Genomic DNA, 18,102 nt, shown 5'->3' on the forward strand with positions numbered 1-18,102 from the left:
CATTCACCAGCTGAACAGAAAGTGGCCTGCAACAGTAGTGTGATTTGGGACACTTCTTTAGCATTTTGAATTGCATCGAAGCAACACAATTAGTGGCAATCTTTGTAGTCAGTAATGGTGAATACTGAGCATTTCCAACGTATCTTGCGGACGAATATGCGTTCCCAGGTAACATCAAGACCGAATTGTAGTTTTTGGATACTCATTATACTCAGATATATACTCATTCAATACCGTTTCATCACCTCGCAGAGTCATGGTTTCCAAGAGGGGATTGGAAAAGCACATACACGAGAATAGTAAGATTGTACAATCATCCTGGTGTTAGTTGTGACTTTAGGGAGAATTGATATCTCCATCCCCTTTTAACTGTACAAGGCTCACAAACTACATAAAAGACATCGTCATTTATTGTTGACTGAAGGGCAAAATTTACTCCTTAAGTATCGCTTAATGGTTCGGTCATTCCTATTGTTTCTTAGAATATTAATGTAGTAAAATATAGTGAAACATCAGTTTTACTTCTCAAACAGTATTTTCATTTACATCGAAACAAAATAAAGGAAGTAAAAAATTACTAATGTTTCTGTCTGCAATTCTTCTAACTTCTCTCACGTAGACTTAAAATATAAAATAATGTTACAATGCAACCGTAGTAAATATTAATAAAATGAATATACTTACATTGGCTTCAATGTTGTAATATGAATAATATTGATATTAATTTTGAAAACAATTAGAATTTACTATAATTACGGCTGGGCCTGGGTTTTATGAAGCCTCGTTGAAAACAAAAGAATTACACAAATTATTAACATGAATTTATACACTATCACTTACCCGTGGCATCGTCCGCAATGTCTGCAATATTCAATTTATGTGATTGCATATCTCCGACGGTTCCAGTAACATTTGATCAATTTTAGAACAATATAGAGGAACCCCAAAAGTCGAAGTCCGTAGATTTCTTTGTAAAAGCATTTATGATATTAATGAATGAATATAATTTGGTATGTAAAAGATTTTTAAGCCTTGACAAAGACATAAAATTTATAAGGAGGCTTAGAAATTCATCTTTTATTTAGTTGTCTTGGTTGCCTATATTTTGCTAAAATTAACTTTATTTAAATGAACTTAATTCAGCTCAAATTAAGTGCGATTTCAACATTTCATAAATTGATTATATTCTAATTAGGTTATAAATAAAAAACATCCTTTTAGGTTAAAGCATCTAAAAATAATTTTGGTTATGTTGTACTGCATGTGAATATAATGATCTCTCAGAATTTCTGAAAACAATTATGACTAATCATTACTTATTTCTTACTCTTAAAAGAGTAAATGTTTTTCTAATATAATCTTTGGGTAAACTTAGTTATTTTATTATATTTTATGTTTTTGTTATTATTATATTTTAGATTATATTTACACTTTTTTATAATTTATACAATTATAATTATACTATATTTACACTTTAGACTGAAAATCACTACTTTTAAAAGTCTCTACTTTTGCGCTTTTATTCCACATCGGGTGTAAGGGATAGAGTCCACAATCTTAACTTCCGCCTGTACTTTACTCTTCAATAGACATACGACCATGATAAATCTCTTCACTATGTGTCAAACGGCTTTCAAGGTAATGTGTGGACAAATTACCCCGATCTACTAATAATATTTACGATTGTCTTATTTTCTTAAAAGTAAATGTATGCATACTTTGCCACTTCGTAGTTCGCAGGGAAATAATATATGTAAACCTGTACATTACAAAATATGCTCTCGCTTCCCAACCCCAGTTCACTATATCATTCTATTTTCTTGGCTTAGTCTAGATATTATATAAAAAAATTGTAGTCACGGAGTAGATGGTTTGTTGTTAGTGCTTGATCCTGCAGTTGTAATATACAATATCAAAGGAAACCAATTTCTAGTATCTTATGTACACATTCTCAATTTTGTTCATCCAGAAATAAACTAATTGGTTTGAATTTTGTCACTGCTGCCGTTTATAATAAAAGATAGATCCTTCTATTTTGTCATCACTGTATGCACCACACAGTGAAAGTTTATTTTTATTCATGCAAATACAAATTAATGTGACTGTATCAGCTGTCAACATTAGTTCCTATCTTGACATTAAATAAATGTTCTTTAAATTATTTTTAAAAGTATATGTGAGTGGTATTTCGGAAAAAATAAATCTATGTTTTTAATTCCCAAATATAAGTAATGTACATGCCAAATTTTGTCCAAATCCGTCATGTAGGTTTTGGGCGATTTGGTATGAAACATCCAGACGTCCAACAACCAAATATCTTCACAAACTTTTGCATTTATAATATGTATAGGATCTCATATTCTAGTATGACCAAATTATCTCTGGCTTAAAGTTCAATGTATGCCGCAATGGTTAAAACAATAAATATTACAAAGCTCTGCTATATGTACAAAGTTGGTGATTCGGGTGTAATTTTCCAACAGTGCTGTATTGGATTGTGTTACTCGAGTTTAGCCAAATAAACAGCATTATCTCTGGAAGTACCGTGATTACTGGTGACTAAATATATAGCGTGAATTCGGTGCTCGTTGTAAAACAAATTTACTATTGATAGAATTTGCATAGTTGGATCATTTTAGCATATTTTATCAACTCATTGGAACGTTAACATATCTAACAACCTCTACAGTTTGTCATTGTTTTTTTAGCTATCTGGCTGTATTCCCAAATCTCTATCTGGAATATTCAACAAATATCCTGATAATATTATAAATGTGAAAGTGCCTTCGTTTAGTTTGGTTTGTTCGCTTTCACGCCTAAACTATTCACACGTTTGCACTGAAATTTTACATAGATATTCTTAGGATCCTTGGCATGAATATACGATTCCTATTTCATAACTCCTTACAGGCTACGCCCCATCAAGTAACGAAAATCCCATCTTGATCCCTAAAGTTGTGTAATATTAAAATTGAAAGAGCCTGTTAAATATAATCAACGGTTCTTTGTGGACGTTGTTTTATGACAGCACAGCCGTATGTTTAATTAAATCAACCACTACTTTCAATTTGTTTACATTTATAGTGTAAAAGTATAGAATAAGCGTGATGGTAACAACACTTCTTATTTCAACCCTTTCTGCAACCGTGTTGAGCACAGTGTAAGAAAATATCCAGATTAAAATATAACATTTTAGTATATACTTTTAACTGTACATTCTTAGCAAATATTAAGTATTAGATATAAAAGTCAAAGTTAATATCTAACTTTTACTATATATTTAAATACTGTTATTAACATAGTTGTCTTTTGACAGAAGTAGGTTTGGTAGATATTTTTATGTATATGTATTTTCTTGATCAGGAAGCAAGGAAAAATTAATTAACCGTGGAACAAAAAGTACTAATGAGAGAGTAAATTACAATGGCCATAAATAAAATTTGATGACAGATGTTCGTGATCGTGGCAACAAGGCAAACTCAACGTTGGCGTCGGAAATATAATTAACTCACTTCATCCAGCAGTGCTCATACACGTTGCAAAGCCTACGAAATTGCGTGTAAAGCCGAGGGTAATTGGTTTTTGTAAAGTATATTTAGAAAATAAAAAAAAATTGCTATATTATATATAAAAAGTGGTCCCTTTATAGCCAAGTTCACATACAAAATGCAAAAATAAATTATTGGTGAAATTTATATCGTAACGTTTATTATTTAACTTTTGCTGTCCGTGTGGTCTGAACGAGTAGTATATACATTTGTATAGCAACTTGGCTCAACCAGGTGTCAGACTTTACCCAGGTCGTTGATAACCCCGTGTAAAAGTGTTTTCGCGCAAAAATAAAAAAGTGTAAAGTTAAGTTTGTGTTATGTATATTTTTATTTGTCGTTATTAACATCTTTATAAATGGGTAAGTGTTTACAAACTCAATTTTATGTTAGCTAGCCCGGCTTCACTTCGTTGTGCCTTGATTATTATACTATTACTATTAAGTACAAATTATGCATAATTATCAATTATATTAAATTCAAGTACAATAAATAATAAATAAGTAATATCTAAATTCGTTTTGGCTCACACACCGTGACTTCGCCCGCAATTACAAAGGATTTGCACGTGTATGAACACTTCTGGTTCTAGTGAATCATATTTCCTGGAAATATGTTGACTTTGCCTAATTCTGGAAATAACAAGAAAATCTGTTAAAAAGTTTATATTTATGGTAATTTTAATTTACTTTGATATTTGCATTTTTCCCATACGTGATCTTGCCTGGTTTCTCGATCAAGAAAATAAATATACATACATAGGGGTGAGAAGCCTACTTTTGTCAAAAGAGAACTAAGATAGGATTTATAGCAGGCGTTAAGTGTATTGTGACTAAAAGTAAGATAGAATTTTATATTAACATTACAGTAGTGACCAGCACTGCATACTTCACATTTGCTAAAATGTACAGTTAAAAGTGTATTTTTATATACTCTGTGCTCAACAGATACAGAAAATATTGATATAAGAAGTGATATTACTATCAAGTTTACTGTATGCTTTCAAGACTATAAATGTAAAAATCGGTGGTTAAATTAATTAAAGATATGGTTGTACTTGCATAAAACTACGTTTGAACAGAACAGTTGATTACATTTAACAGAGTCTAGAACTGAATTCAACCATTTATTCATAAACCCCTTTAAATTCGCAATAAAAATGTACATTTATTAATCGAGATAAAAACTATCCTATCTTTAAAGCTGTACCAAACATAGCATATTTACAAAATTTTTGTTTTGTTGTTTCGGAGATTTAGCTTAAACGAACATCATGACACAAGATTTTTACTTATAAAGATAATTATACTTATAAATAATATAAACTCCTTGTATAAAACTATTTGTCAGGAACATCCAGCGTAATAACCAGAATATGAGAGCCACGTGACACGAGTATGTTGTATATCGCCGAGAGGTAACCGGAGAAGATGGTTCCGTCAGTCATCTGATATTGAAAGCTATTGATTCCGCTACCGCAGCGAGTCTCGCGATATTGTGTAGGAAGCGGATTAATCATCTATAAGGTGGAACCTGCCAGATCCTTTATTTCAACATCTCCGGTTGTTTTACGCTGGAAAATCCCCGAGCAGAAGTTGATTTTATTCACCTAACTGTTTTAGCGTATTCTGTAGAAAACTCATTTGTTAAATGTTATTCTGGCTGCTAACTACGGTTAATAGTTGCAGTGAGTTGGTAAACTGTAGTGTAATGTGATACAGTGGAATTGTTCTAATTTTAGTTCTAGACTTGTGATTTCTAGCTATGATAATTTCATAGTCAATAATCTCCTCTTTTAGCTTAATTTAGAGAATACCGATAATTTTCATAAAATTTGTGTTTTACTTGTGTAGATGTGCACACGTCTAGGTACATTTATTTATTTAATTCCACTATCATCATTTACACTAGTACACAAGTTTCCTTAAAAGCCTAATGTAATAAAACCACCTTGAGTGAGCTTGATCAATATTAAACCTAATGCACATCTACTTCTTTAATTTTGTTCGAAGAATTGCTTGATGTCTCTTTTTAAAGATCTTATTAATACAAATCCCTCGCATTTTACATTTTCTTGTATTATACGAGTATTCAAAAAGGTGAAATCCAAAAAATGTATGAGATTTGTTCTGAAAACCAATAAACTAAAAAAGTCCAAAAATTGGATTTGTATTCATTTTACATTTAAAATTAGACATCTGCCATAATACCACTAAAAATAAAGGCGTTAAAGTATTTGTGTACGTTGTCTTCCTCAAATACAAATATTAATTTATTAAAGAGATTTACTTTTGTATGAGATTGTATTTTTGATATAATAATTTGAGCTAATTTAAACATGATAACGTTAAGACTAAATGATTAGTGAACTTAATTTATGCATGGCTGACTCTTGAGTACTAACAGCATCGCGGAAGCGCTAATTACCTCTCAATCAATTCTGTCTAAATGGATTATACTTATGAGGCTTCCTCAATATATCTACCTTACGTTAATATTTACTCCCTAAAACTTTTGCCAAATCATTGCAAAAGAATCAATGTATTTAAAGCATTCGATTTGAATACATTTAACTATCCAAAGCAGAAATAGACTAAAATATATCAACGCGCGAGGTGTATACCCAAAAACTCTGAGGGGTGTGTTTTCTGATAATACATAATATATAATTTTTATATTTGATGTATATAATAATTTGTATAATATTGTTGTAAGGTTGGAGCCAAATCATGCAAGGGAGAAATTTTCAAATCTGTCCTAATTAACCCCGGAAATTTCGAAATCGTTTATAGAAATTTCTGAAAATGGCTTCCGAATAGACTACGAGGCTCGGATATTTGAAATCGAGACGTTTTGTAAAAAGTGAAATTGAGTTTTATGATACCTCATATTTAACCCATCCAAAGTACTCTCCTCCCCTCTCACTGGTCGAAGCAGTACTGAAATCATATTTAGGGAACGCCTTTAAAACTTGTGCTACGTCCTGTTTCGCCCCCTCAGCGGTTTGAAAATGAGTTCTATTCAGTCGACTTTAGATCTTGGGGAACAGACGAATGTCACATGGTTCTAAATCAGGAGAATAGGCTGGATGTTGCAACACTAGAATGTTCTTATCAGCTAAAAACTGCTAAACGGATAAGGCGCTTTGGGCTGGTGCATTGTCTTGGTGGAGAATCAACGAGTTGTTTTTCCACAGTTTCGAACGTTTTTTCTGACTCGCCCCTGAGGCTTCCTCTAAAGTGGTACACTTATTTCACTCTTTAACTTTCAGCAATATATTCAGTCATCGCAATGCTATTAACATAGAGGAGAACGTTTTTGGCTTTCATTTTTTACTTGCTTTATATCGCTTTATTCGATTTTGGGGATTATGGTGTGTTCTACAACATGGACTGTCTTCCAGATTCCGGCTTGTACTAAAAAATTTAAGTTTCATCACATGACTCTATTCAAGAATAAGTTTAATCGCTTTCAAGGCGCTCCTAAACGTCCGCACAAATTTAAAATCGTTTGTACTTCTGATCTCGCAAAAGATTTTTTGACGCCATTTTTGAGGAGACCTTAGACATGTTAAATGTTTTATGTAAAATCTGTCTCACAGTTTCTTTATCGATGTGTATATTTGATCATAAATAGTCGGGATGGTAAATGGCGATCTTTTCTCGCGATTTTGTCAATTCTTTGGATGTTTTCGTCGATAGTTAATGTGCAAGCGCGAAGGGATGCTTCTCATCTTCCACTCTAGGCCTTCACGAAACAGTTTATGCCATCCAAAAACACGCGTTCGCGACGTAGTGGAGTCACCGAACACTTCATTCAACATATTCAATCACTCGGTAGCTCACTATTTAAGTTACAATCTGAAACTTAATCACAACAAGCTGCTTAATATTTGCATTCATTTTCCGGCAAACGATTTTCACACCCTGCACTTTAAACGACAGTTGCGAACAGTATACAAAAATGCATTATCTACTTTCTCTAAATCCGACAACAGTCTGTCCCGTAAAACGCCTCAGGTTTTAACGTAGGATTATCCAATTAAATATAACTGTAATGTTGTATTATTTATGTTGTAAAAATGTACTTTAATTGTTTTTATACAAACCACAAAGTCACTGCATTGTAACAACCTAACATTATTAAAATAATGTCTGCTAAATAAAATTAATTGTTAAACCATTTCGTTTTAAATTTTGTTACAAAACCGTTCGTTACCGTGTTTTGTTTTACTTGTAACAATTTGCAATTTTCATAAAACTATTTCAGTTGTTACTCGTATTTTAGTAACAATTTTAGTAACTGTAATATCTGATTATTCGTTTATTGACTCCTGGCATTTGTCAATAGTCACCCACATAGATTTAGTATAGTTCAATGTCTCGTAACGGACTGTAAGTAGAACGTTAACAGTGCATTTATATTCATAGATGGGCTGGCGTGGGAGATGTGCCTCGGTTGCTTGGTCAATCCAGTTTGTTTAAAAATTAAAATGAATATGACACAGAGGCACTGATGGATGATTGGAAAGGGCGACCTCCCTTGACAGATTCACGTGGCACAATTTGCACTTGCATATTTAAGTAACTCCAATTTATTTTTGTATTAAACTATAAAACGCAGTAAATTATAAAAACGTGAATAATTGATTTCTTTTCATGTACAATACTGCGCCTGAAAGGATTTGTAAGCAGTGTGTTGTTCATAAAATTTAAATACCCAACTGTTGTAAATCTATTGTATCTTTTTCCGATAAACGGGATTCAATTATCAATTTATTGTTTCAATTTATCTTATTTAGCAGTAATGGCTTGGTTAAAGAAAGGTTTATAATCAAAATAAATGAATTTTGACAACAAGAGTAACATTTGCAAAAATGTTTTTATATATATATATATATATATATATATATATATATACATATACAAGTAATTATAATTGTATTGTGTTATGATTTGTTCATATGGCTAGCTAAAATTTTTATAAATGTGTTTATTTAATAATGCAATATGTTTTTAACAAAGATAACCACGGCATAGTGACAATTTTTATTTTTATTTTGTAGATAACATATTAATTTTTAGCGTTAATTTTAAATTATTTGTAAAATTTAAATACACATGTAACATTGATAAAATGTGCATGTGTGTACTTTAGATGGACTCTGATGGCTATATGGCGTATTGTTATGTTCATAATGGTAATGCCAACTAAGCAGGTAGCGGGTTTTTGCTATAACCGAATCAAGCACGTCAAACGTAGCTGCTGCTTTGGTTACCTCTTGCAAGCAGCTCCCTGCCCGACCATGGTTTATTGGTTGGTGTTAGAAAGGGCTTTTTAGCCCTAACTTCGCCTTGTAAAATAAGATATTCTTTACTTTAATTTTTGTAAATGTATCATTACGTACTAAGAGTGTAGTCTTATAATTAGAAAATTCCGATAACGCTACTGTCCAAATGGGCGTTTAAAAATTAATAATATCAGTATGATTGAAAAATTAAATGCATTTACTTACAAAATATTAATTGAATATATAATTGAAATATAAAATGACTGTCTTAGACTAGGTCGCTAAGTATATAACTAATCTTTATATTCTACTACAACTCCTCAATTGTATCCGTTTATACTCCAATACTATTAATTTGGCATAGGGTCCCAATCAATTTCGAAGAATTAATTTGGTTAAAAATAATAGTTTATGCTGAACATGTGTACAGCTACAATATTTTCCCTCTTTCAAAATTCCAAACAACAATAGTTTCCATAAAATATTGATATCATCATTATAGTGGAGATAGCAGGTTTCCATAGTAACCACAGAAATGATAGATTAGACACTTCCTAGTTGGTGTGGTGTATAACAAGTTTCGACGTTTAAAGCACTCACTCGGCGACCTATTTCGGCGGCGAGAGGGAAGGAGCCAAATCTTTTGGGAAATAAAACCAAGTTGTTTCTTGTCTCAGGAACTCTCTTGTTGTTGGCTTCATCTTTTCTCTAACTTTATTTCTGAAGAGAAATTATAAAAATGTTTTGGTAAAAATATTAAAAGCATACCAGACTTACAAAATGTAAAAACTACCGTCCCCATACGCAGAATCGTTCAAGAAAATCGAGATTGGTGTCATTTGAGTGTGCGTGGTAACAATCGGTGTTTTACTCGATATCAAAATTGAATATTTGGTCAAAGATACTTGTAATGCAGGTTTATTTTGGTACATAATTCATTTCTATAAAAGAGATACGAGATTGAAATAATTTCTTAACATATTATTTATTTTATTCCAACGGACATTGCAACGTCCATTATATCAAGTCTTACATGCAATTACACCACAAGTAAGTAATATGAAAACTATAACAAAATAAACTATATTATAACAACAACAACAAAGACAAGTGTCAAGCTCTCTAATGATCAAACATGCAATGATACATACAATGAGCTACGAACATCAGAACAATGGTTATAGAATGAATTTTTAACAATATCTTGCAAAAGACTAGGATTTAATTGCTAGGCTAAAATAAGTTGATGGTAAAGAAGTAACTGAGATAAATTGTATAGATGTTATAGCAATTAACATGTATTCTAAAGTTTATGTAACGAACAATAAATAAAAGTAACAACGAGATAAATCAGAAAAGGTAACGTTAACATTATATAATATGCAGGAAACTTTGAAAAATGATCTAGTACAGCACTATGTGATAAAACGTAATACAAGTTAAGCTTGGAGAGCATAGGGAGAAGTCAAGATCCGGATGAGTGGAGATTGCATTACCCAACCTCTGCACACGTACAATACCACCGTTTGCTTCGTAATTGGTAGCATGATGTCTTTGTTCACGGGATCTCGAATGGGTTAGAACATCTGAACTTTACACAGCCGAAAATAAAAGAGGTATCGATTAAACCATTGATAAGTTTTAACAAGAACAGTGCATCCTGAACATTCCTTCTCTCAAGTATTCCAAGCACAAGGCTAACGCCAAGTCAGCCATAGTATTTCAATCTTAAGTATGTTCTGGAGGTATCTATAAATTATACCTCTATGTCGAATTTCAAGATAATCTCAGTCCGTTGATCGTCTTCGTCACGACGTTATTTGAATTTCATCGAATATTAAGGTTCTGCTTCTATAACTTAAGTGAACGATTTTATAAAATAAAGTATGCTATTTTGTTACCAAATGTGTGGAATCTTGAAATATCAGATAGAATTTCTTGTTTTTAATAGTTTGAAAGCTGTCTGTCAAGGTTATCAAAAGACTCTTTAAAGGGTGACATGTTAGTGTATTTTTTTTTTCAAGAATTTGTACTCTGCCGTCTCAAAACCTTTCAAGATACTACTTTTCAGAAAATTTCAACCACTTCTTTACTCTCTGTGAAGGAAACAGGTTTTTTCCGGACATTTGCCATAATTCAGTGAAACAAGAAATCTGTAACACTACGTTTCGAGATCTGCAATCTGATCTCTTGTTCAGGTAAAGATCTAACGTAATACATAATTACGAGTCGTAGGTGGTTAGTAGACGAATGCAGACGTATTATGACCTGTATTCTGTAGTTCAGTTTTAATGATTAGTGTTGTGTATAGTTTTTTTTATTAAATGCATGTTTTTAGAGTTAGTGAAGTTGACAAACGACATGGTGGTTGTGATTCCTGACTAAGGCGAGCCACAACGCTTTGGTATGATTTGTTTATTTTAACCTAGTTTGTAATTATGTATTAGGTTAGTTCTTTACCTGAAGAAGAGATCAGATTGCAGATTTCGAAATGTAGTGTTACTGATTTCTTGTTTCATTGAACGATGGCAAATGTCCTGAAAAATCCTGTTTCCTTCACAATCCTTCCATTTTCAAAAATAACCTTCAAACTGTCTGTGGTTATAGATTACTGGTATGGTTGTAAAAGCACACATTTGTACATAGTTTAATTAAACAGTCTAATCTTGGAAATGACGTTGCAATATTTTTCAGAAACAAATAAATGACGCCCGCCTTAATGAAACTGTTAGTTGAATGAATATTGCTTACGATCTCATTCGAAGAATATTAAATACGAGTATAATCGTGCCAGATTTGTTGCAGCTAGTTGTAAATTACGTTGTGATCGTTTCAAAGAGTACAGCGTCTAAATTACTTTTAAACACTTTTTCAAATGTGTAAGGCCACCGTCTTGTAACCACACAAGATGTCAGTAAGTTATTGCATTTTATTTATGTTTGTTTACTGGTTATATTCCCTTCCACAGGAAGTGCAGATGTACACTTTATCACTGCAAAATGTGTGTACACAATTATAATTATTCTTAATAACGTTTGTTTTTTGGTCTGGAAGAATCTTTTTTTATTCTTAGTTTTACTATAATGTCCACAGAGTAATTTGAATAATAGGTAGATTATATAAACAACTAAAGTAACAATGTAAAATCTGTGTAAAAACGTGTTCGACACACTTGCTAATTGTATTTTTTTTTAAATAATTTTGCATATATAGTACATTTCCAAACATGTGTTGATGATTTTTTTGTCTTTTTGTAGGGAGAGGACATTGAATTGTGTTACCATAGGTTTGTAAAATTAGGATAAACTCCTACGATCCACAATTAAAACCACGTTTAGCGTTCGACTAATTTTTTTCAGCCTTAGACGCAAATGTAGATTTAAATAAATGATTTGACTTGATACAAACAATACATCTAAAAGGATCTTAATAAATATCTAAACTGAACGTTTAAATCTGCATTCTTAAAGTTACGGTGTGGTTTGGGGTCTCCAAAATTAGTATCGTTAGACCTCATTTTGCTTGAAGAGGTTGGTGCAACTGTCACAGTGAGTTCTCAACGTTATTTGGAAATAACCTGCAGTCACAACCTAAAGCTTTGGGTATTAATACGACATAAATATGGTTGTAACAGGTTAGAGCTACTGCCCATACAAGCCCATCTATGGAAGTCGTTAGAGAAATGCTTTCTGATCACGTGATCACACGTTCCGCGATCTCCATTGGACTGCGCGCTAGCCAGATCGGTCGTCGTGCGACTTATTCTGGGGTCACTTGAAATTCAAAGGTTACTGTCGTAAACCTCGGTTCACTCTTAACATTTGAAGGCTGCAATAAGTGTTGAAATTGCTGCTGTATCACAGGACACATTTGGTAAAAGATGGAGAACTTTTAGTGTGCATTAACGCCATCCTTCCGATATTATTAAAAAATTAGCCCTTTGGAATTTTAATGCCCCATTCTCAAAAGTATATAGGTATAACGTTGCAATAGGCCCAGACTGTTACACGAACGCGAATTAGGGATCACCGCTATCAGTCACTCATCTTCTATTTCTACGGCACTCTAATTCTGCCTTATGTAACTGGAGGGTATTGTCACTAATTTAATCATGGTATTTGTAAATAATGTCTTCCGTAAAGTCGAGATATGTGTGAGAGTGGCTATTTGTTCGTGAACATTTGGAAACATTACATTTTTAGTTGTAAATGAAGTGGGGGTCAGTGTCTTGTTGGGTTAATGTACTACACTACGCAACCACAGCCGTTTATGATCACTTTTGTAAAGACAAGAATATAGAACTAACTTTGATCACTAAACTAGATAGTATTGTAAACATTTGTATTAGTTATCTCGAACTACTTTCAATCGAGTTCAATCTGTCCCAAAACCCGTCACTGTCTGTTAATTACGTAAACATCTGTAACTAAAAAGTTAATCTGCAACCATGAGATTTAGGGCACTACAATAAATGTTTACTTGTCTTTTTATTTCACAGGAATCGTCTTTTAAAACGGTTTTACGATAAAAATCGTATTAAATCTCAGTCCTATCTGAAATGGATAATAGTAGTTGTTTTTTATTGGAGTTGCTTGTAAGATAAAATTGAAGGCATACCCTCTGGAAAATCTCACTCCACAACATTGTAAGAAGAAAAATTAATGACTTTAATTACCCTCTGTAACGTAACAAACTCTTTTATTTTTAAAGAGAAGTATATTATTTCTTGCATGATAAATTGTGGTGATAGTGTATTTGTACTAAAGTCTGAAAATTCTCACAGTTCGACGAAATAAAGTTCCAAACGAAAAAAAGTTTCCATTATGCTGTGTACAACTAGCACAATGCATTGTTTGGATGAATTGATTGATATTGCATTTCAACTCTTGCTGAATGTGGTTTGCTGTTGCAGGAGGATGAGGAGGCGAGTTTGTGAAGGAGGCGATGATCGGAGCGACCCTCCTGAGATTCTACTGGTGATGTCGACACCCAACCGCGATCTCTTCTTAACACACATTGCGGTGAAACTGTTGCTGAGTGTGATATACTGTTACAGGAGGATGGGGAGGCGAGTGTGTGGAGGCGATGATTGGAGCGATCCTCCTGAGAGTCTACGGGTGATGTCGACACTCAACCGCGATCCCTACCTAACACACATTGCGGTGAAACTGTTGCTTAGTGTGGTATACTGTTACAGGAGGATGGGGAGGCGAGTGTGTGAAGGAGGCGATGATCGGAGCGACCCTCCTGAGAGTCTACTGGTGATGTCAACACCCAACCGCGATCTTTACCTAACACACATTGCGGTGAAAACTGTTGCTTAGTGTGGTATACTGTTACAGGAGGATGGGGAGGCGAGTGTGTGAAGGAGGCGATGATCGGAGCGACCCTCCTGAAAGTCTACTGGTGATGTCAACACCCAACCGCGATCTTTACCTAACACACATTGCGGTGAAACTGTTGCTGAGTGTGGTATACTGTTACAGGAGGATGGGGAGGCGAGTGTGTGAAGGAGGCGATGATCGGAGCGACCCTCCTGAGAGTCTACTGGTGATGTCGACACCCAACCGCGATCTTTACCTAACACACATTGCGGTGAAACTGTTGCTGAGTGTGGTATACTGTTGCAGGAGGATGGGGAGGCGAGTGTGTGAAGGAGGCGATGATCGGAGCGACCCTCCTGAGAGTCTACTGGTGATGTCGACACCCAACCGCGATCCCTACCTAACACACATTGCGGTGAAACTGTTGCTGAGTGTGGTATACTGTTACAGGAGGATGGGGAGGCGAGTGTGTGAAGGAGGCGATGATCGGAGCGACCCTCCTGAGAGTCTACTGGTGATGTCAACACCCAACCGCGATCTTTACCTAACACACATTGCGGTGAAACTGTTGCTGAGTGTGGTATACTGTTACAGGAGGATGGGGAGGCGAGTGTGTGAAGGAGGCGATGATCGGAGCGACCCTCCTGAGAGTCTACTGGTGATGTCAACACCCAACCGCGATCTCTAGCCAACACACAGGTACGACATATGGGGTTTTGTGTGCTAGTACGATTTTAAAATTCTGTTACTCTTACCTTAGCAGTATATAGTGTGTGTGTCACTTGAATGAGACATTCAGGACGATGGATCGAAATGGAAGCATCTTAAAAAATGGGTTGAAGGTAACGTAACAACTTTTGGACCAGTTAATTGATCTAACATTGTGAAATTGTACTGAGTAATGTTGCTTCATGTGTCCTTATAAATCTGAAAATTAGAAGGAAAACTAAGAATTTTGCGCGTGACGCAGACTACGAATGATGATGACGTCATTCGGTTACTATGTTGTGAGGTCCGAATATAGCTAATGACGATGATCGTTTATACTAACAGTTATAAAAACTGTCTGCTTGTAAGAACAGACCGGTTAGCTCTGAATGGATTAAGATACAATGCCAAAGTTGTTGTTTAATTAATAATTTTGAGCTATAACTCTGGACGACCGCTATCTTAGAATCTAATATACGATTTTACTGCGAAAATATAACATTTAAAAATTATTTTAGATTAAAATATTAGTGCTTTCGTATTTCACGTGTAACTAAATGGAAGTTAAGTTATTGAATGTACATTAAAATTTGTATTTGCCTTCGATTTTGTCATCTTAGAATAAAATACATACGAAAGATACTTTAATGCTTGTGATGTAAAGTAAGGATGTATTTTTCTTACAAAACGTACGGAACTTTTTTTAATGAACACATGTGTTCTAAACGGCATTGTATTTGTTATGTGTGGTCTTTATATTATAGTTCACAGAATGGGGATCGGTATATTTTAATCTTTTGAGTTATTTAGAACCCTCATTTAGAAAGAAGGTGAAAACAAATTTCAAAACCTAACTTTAAGTTGTATAATGAACATTCCCCAAGGCATTTAATTTAATTTTCATTATTAAAATGCTTAAGTGGTATACTTTATTTCCACCGCCTTGTATAATTATATTGGCCTGCAACATGTTCGTTAGACAATTTTAAACGGAGGCTTGTTGGTTGCTAGTTAAGTTCCGCAAAATATTAGTTTGACATAAGGCAAACTACAATTAATAGTTTTGTTTACGCCTAACTTGTGGACATCGTGTGAAAGTTAAGAAAAAAGACAATTTATGACGGCAAAGCTCCATTTTTATTGAGTTAGATTAGCATAAGGGAGCGGCCTTTGATACCTCGCAGCCACTTAAGTTATTGCTCTCCTAGTGTACACTGAGTGAAAGTTAAGAAAAAAGACAATTTATGACGGCAAGCCTCCATTTTTATTGAGTTAGATTAGCATAAGGGAGCGGCCTTTGATACCTCGCAGCCACTTAAGTTATTGCTCTCCTAGTGTACACTGAGTGAAAGTTAAGAAAAAAGACAATTTATGACGGCAAGCCTCCATTTTTATTGAGTTAGATTAGCATAAGGGAGCGGCCTTTGATACCTCGCAGCCACTTAAGTTATTGCTCTCCTAGTGTACACTGAGTGAAAGTTAAGAAAAAAGACAATTTATGACGGCAAGCCTCCATTTTATTGAGTTAGATTAGCATAAGGGAGCGGCCTTTGATACCTCGCAGCCACTTAAGTTATTGCTCTCCTAGTGTACACTGAGTGAAAGTTAAGAAAAAAGACAATTTATGACGGCAAGCCTCCATTTTTATTGAGTTAGATTAGCATAAGGGAGCGGCCTTTGATACCTCGCAGCCACTTAAGTTATTGCTCTCCTAGTGTACACTGAGTGAAAGTTAAGAAAAAAGACAATTTATGACGGCAAGCCTCCATTTTTATTGAGTTAGATTAGCATAAGGGAGCGGCCTTTGATACCTCGCAGCCACTTAAGTTATTGCTCTCCTAGTGTACACTGAGTGAAAGTTAAGAAAAAAGACAATTTATGACGGCAAGCCTCCATTTTTATTGAGTTAGATTAGCATAAGGGAGCGGCCTTTGATACCTCGCAGCCACTTAAGTTATTGCTCTCCTAGTGTACACTGAGTGAAAGTTAAGAAAAAAGACAATTTATGACGGCAAGCCTCCATTTTTATTGAGTTAGATTAGCATAAGGGAGCGGCCTTTGATACCTCGCAGCCACTTAAGTTATTGCTCTCCTAGTGTACACTGAGTGAAAGTTAAGAAAAAAGACAATTTATGACGGCAAGCCTCCATTTTTATTGAGTTAGATTAGCATAAGGGAGCGGCCTTTGATACCTCGCAGCCACTTAAGTTATTGCTCTCCTAGTGTACACTGAGTGAAAGTTAAGAAAAAAGACAATTTATGACGGCAAGCCTCCATTTTTATTGAGTTAGATTAGCATAAGGGAGCGGCCTTTGATACCTCGCAGCCACTTAAGTTATTGCTCTCCTAGTGTACACTGAGTGAAAGTTAAGAAAAAAGACAATTTATGACGGCAAGCCTCCATTTTTATTGAGTTAGATTAGCATAAGGGAGCGGCCTTTGATACCTCGCAGCCACTTAAGTTATTGCTCTCCTAGTGTACACTGAGTGAAAGTTAAGAAAAAAGACAATTTATGACGGCAAGCCTCCATTTTTATTGAGTTAGATTAGCATAAGGGAGCGGCCTTTGATACCTCGCAGCCACTTAAGTTATTGCTCTCCTAGTGTACACTGAGTGAAAGTTAAGAAAAAAGACAATTTATGACGGCAAGCCTCCATTTTTATTGAGTTAGATTAGCATAAGGGAGCGGCCTTTGATACCTCGCAGCCACTTAAGTTATTGCTCTCGCAGCTCGCTAAACTTTCTCTCGAGTTTGTTTCTTGAGTTATAACTTTTTAAGTCTCTTAAGATTAAAAGTGGTATTTTGTGGAGTTGTGGTTATTTGAATAAATGAAAATTAAGTAATATATACGATTGAATTCTTTTATATTCAATAGTGCGTTTATCTGTCCGAAACAAAGTTGGACGAATAAACCTGTGAAAGCCAAAATTTTTTCTCACAATTTTACCCAGTTTTAAGTAAAATAATAAAAAATAATTAAACTGGTATAGCCACTTAAGTATGGTTATTTTTATAGTTTAATTATGTTGAAGTATAAGAGATGGTGTTATTTTTGATTGTTGAATAAAAAAAAATAAAAACATTAAATTGTAATTGTGGGAATACATTGACCTCTTTCTAGGTTTTAAATGTGTATTTTATAATTTCTTGCATTTCTTCATAATTTAGGTCTTTATAATGTAATGTATTTGTTACTAAATATTTAACTTAACGTTTTATTAACTTTATGA

The 18,102-nt window shown here is 34.1% G+C and overlaps 1 protein-coding gene across 2 annotated transcripts in view; it reads left to right on the forward strand.

Moving 5' to 3' along the window:
- The window catches only part of LOC124352699 (alpha-1,6-mannosyl-glycoprotein 2-beta-N-acetylglucosaminyltransferase), a 92,904-nt gene that overhangs the window by 29,111 nt on the left and 45,691 nt on the right, over positions 1–18,102 (forward strand). For both annotated transcript variants that reach the window (XM_046802301.1, XM_046802302.1), the window contains exon 2: positions 14,757–14,861. The gene's annotated coding sequence lies outside the window, so the exon portion shown is untranslated. The remainder of the gene's footprint in view (positions 1–14,756; positions 14,862–18,102) is intronic.

This window comes from Homalodisca vitripennis, chromosome 1 (assembly GCF_021130785.1).
Source record: "Homalodisca vitripennis isolate AUS2020 chromosome 1, UT_GWSS_2.1, whole genome shotgun sequence".
NCBI lineage: Eukaryota > Metazoa > Arthropoda > Insecta > Hemiptera > Cicadellidae > Homalodisca > Homalodisca vitripennis.